Here is a 3733-nt window from a genome sequence, read left to right as displayed (position 1 = left end):
AGTAAAACTATGAACATTCCAATATTTTCACAACTTAATAATAAATGTACTATAATAATAAAATGTAACTCTAATATTTTAAGAATTAAAGCTTAATATAGTAATGTTTTATCTAATTTATATAATATTATTATTAAGATATTTTTAACTTTTTAAATTGACAAATACGAATAAATATTTTATTAATTAAAAAAAAAAACTAAAAAATGAATAGATCCAAAATCACACCCTAAAGTCATACCCTATCAATCCAACCCCCAAAATTACACCCTAAACTGAAATCTCATCAATCCAACCCCAATTCAAACAAGAATTGAGAATAAGGGACCATTCATGATCTAAATTTCAGTGTTATTAGTCACTTTTCCATGTTTTCTTTTCTATGAAAATTTTGGAGGATAAGAGTCCAAGCCCAACCTCTTAGAAAGCCATTCTACTAGTGATTGAAGAGGAGAAGAAGAGCCATCTTGAACAAACCCATAATGAGAGTAGTGAAGATTTATTATCATTTATCATCCCTTCTGAGTAGGATGGTACCAATAAAAAAAGAAAAATTCTTCTTGAGACTTGCACAGATGAAAAAGAGCTCTTCCTTGTTCATCATAATCAACACACCCAACAATGGAGCTGCTCATGTTTCCATCTCTAGAATAGCATGATCTACTCATCTCATGGATTCCTACTTAATAAAAAATACAGAAATAAGTCAATCAATATCCTCATGTATTTATGTAATCCTATAATTATGGCTCTTAAATAGATACACTATTTAGAAGGAAAACCTGAAAAAGATAATCTTGAAATTCTTAACTACACTATAATCAATGTCTTTACCATATGCAAATGGGTTGAAGATAATATGAGAGAAGGCTGCAAAGAAATCAAGGATGAGGAAGTTGGCATCTTCAAGCTCCCTTAGTTCTGAAATGGCTTGTGATAGATATTTGTTGTGGGTGGAAACTAAAGTCCATTGTTGTGTTCAAACATACTGCTCCAGACTGTAAGTAACCTAGTTGGCAGTCAAATGGCATGTTATTTGATACCAAAAAATTCCTTAGCCCAAGATTATATAGCTCTGTGAGTTGTAGTTTCATCTCTACTACAACACTCTTCACAAAATTCTCTATTCCCTATAAACATAACCCTCAGTCACATATTTTTTAAAATCACATTTGAATCATTCTAGTACAACATGACAATTAATAATATCAAATTTTCACAATTTATTTCAAAAAAATCTTCTTCTTTTTTTGGATTTGATTGTGTAAGTTCTTTTAGTATCAATGGATCACACTGTGTGATCCATCATCAAAATGAGAGAAGGATATAAGATATGATCCATCATCAGAATGAGAGAAGGATGTAAGATAATTGTTTCATCCCGATGATAGATCACAGAGTGGATCTAAAATGTTGATACTAAAAAAAATTCCACAATTAAATCTATAAACAAAAAAAATCATTAGAACATAGCAAGTTAGATGATATTTATTCTTACCACTGTGGTAACATTTGTAGCAGCATAATCATTTCCATTCAAAGTGACAAGTGCTATTGAGTGCTTCAGATGATGAGAACCATATTTTTGAGATATAATGGAATACTTGAAATTCCCAACTTGGACACTCTTGCTTGTATATGATGGCTTGAACTTTTCAGAACCCTATAGGTCACTGGAGATGGAAGACCTAAGATTTGGGCTGCATAAATTTAAGAAAAAACACAAACTCTAGTAAATGCATTCACCTGTTTATTTAAAACCATGGAAATATAATCATAAAGAAAAGAAGTATTTTAATCAATGAGAACATATTTTTACAATCTATGACAATTATTTGCAAGAGCTTCTGGATTTGATTTTGTATAGTTTTTTAGCATCGACATTTTGAACCATCATCAGGATGAAATCAAGCATAAGAGAGATGAAACCAATCATAAGAGGCCACAAGAAAAAAGATACACAATCATAGAGCACGGAGTTTGATTTGAAACATCCATGCTTAAAATATTATACACAATCAAATTCAAGAGCTCTTGTAGATAAGAATTTTAATGTCAATAGATTAACGAAATAGGATTGTTCCAGTCCATGGCTCAGAGTATACAAGAGAAGCACTACTGGAGAGAACTTGTCATAGTTATCAAGACTTTAATATTGAAAATTGTTTATTCAATTTTAATATAATTTTATCCTAAAGAGGGCATCAATTATAGGAGTTATATGGATGAATTGAAAAAGAATTTTCAAAGGATCCTATAGTGCAATCCTAAAGGGTCATGGTTTTTCTATTTCATATGATTACTTTGAAAAGTTTTGGCTTGCCTTCCAAATGCAATTTCAATAAGATTTTTTTGATAGGATTTTTATATCTTATAAAATTTGGGGGAATTTCTAGGTTCACAGTGCAAAATATAAATATATAAAATTGCAGATGAGACCCATAAGCATTATTATACTTAGAAAATCAGAAGTCAATACCATGATCTATAATCATTATATAATTAGAGAGAAGTAAAATATATACCTATATTAGCTGATGGTGTAAAGCATTTGGAAACCCCAGTACATAGTAATAGAAATGTTTGAGGCAGATTGACTTCTATTTATATTGCCTATCCAAATATTTTGGGCTAAAATATGCAACAACAGTTCCTAATATGAACAACAATTTCTGATATGGACCTTTGAGATCATTAGAAATTGATTTTGAGAAAGATTACCTAAATAATCAATAAGAATTCTACCAAATGATACCCTTCCTAATGGGTGCCCAGGCCAAGTGATACCATATGGATATTTCCATGCTGAAACTATGCTATTTTTCATACCAGGATAGTAATTTCTAGTATTTGCATATGAATCTCCAAAAAAAAAGAGAGCTTTTGTTTCATCTCCACTGCATATACTTACAAAAAAAATGCCTCAATCAACGACCACACTAAAATTATATACAAATTTTGCAATAAGAAAAGAAATTATCAATCATTACCCATTAAAATTGGCAGAAATACCAACAAGACTGATGACATTTTGGTAGTCATTTTTCATGACCTTCTAGTTGATTGTTTGGTTTATATGGCAAAATCATCTGACTTGTTTGGTTAAGACCAATGTTTGTGAAGTTTTCAAAGACCTTTTGGAGGAGTTCAAAATTAGAAGCTTGAAGACTGAGTTTACATTAAAAGCTCAAGAAAAGTAGAGAGATGTTGTGCTGAGTAAAACAAAACTTCTTCCAATCAGTAACCACACTAAAATTACATCCAAAAATCTTAATATGATAAGCAATTCTTAGTCATTACCAATTACCAATTACCAATTACAAAGAGTACCAAGAATATTAATGACATGTGGGAAACCATATTTGATGACCTTCTAGATCTATCATGGATAAATAGCATGATTACACATGTCAATTAAAGGTATGATGCTATAATTTCTTCCCTTTTTTCATATTTTTGGTGGAACATGCTACTTTATGCTAAAACCTTCATACCAATATATAATAATTGAATAATTAGTACTAATCTTTATATCTATATCATCTAACATATTTCAAACTTTTCATAGGTTGCAGGACACATCAAAGGCAACAAAGGTGAGGCTGGAAAAGGTTGGGCAACATAGACTTGGCTCTGGGGGATATTCAAAAATCAAAGCATGCATTGTAAGTGTATATGAGCAATGTTAGTATGCTAATAGAAACCAAATTTGAATAAAGCTTCTACAAACTAA

General features: G+C 30.6%; 1 pseudogene; it reads right to left on the bottom strand.

Moving 5' to 3' along the window:
* Window positions 1–380: 380 nt before the first annotated feature.
* On the bottom strand, window positions 381–3049 carry LOC149536069 (GDSL esterase/lipase At5g03610-like; annotated as a pseudogene).
* Between the last annotated feature and the right edge of the window lie 684 nt (window positions 3050–3733).

The sequence above is a fragment of the Cupressus sempervirens genome, chromosome 10, assembly GCF_028749045.1.
Source record: "Cupressus sempervirens isolate cs-2001-9-10 chromosome 10, ASM2874904v1, whole genome shotgun sequence".
Classification (NCBI taxonomy): Eukaryota; Viridiplantae; Streptophyta; class Pinopsida; order Cupressales; family Cupressaceae; genus Cupressus; species Cupressus sempervirens.
This window is presented reverse-complemented; position numbering and strand designations above follow the sequence as displayed.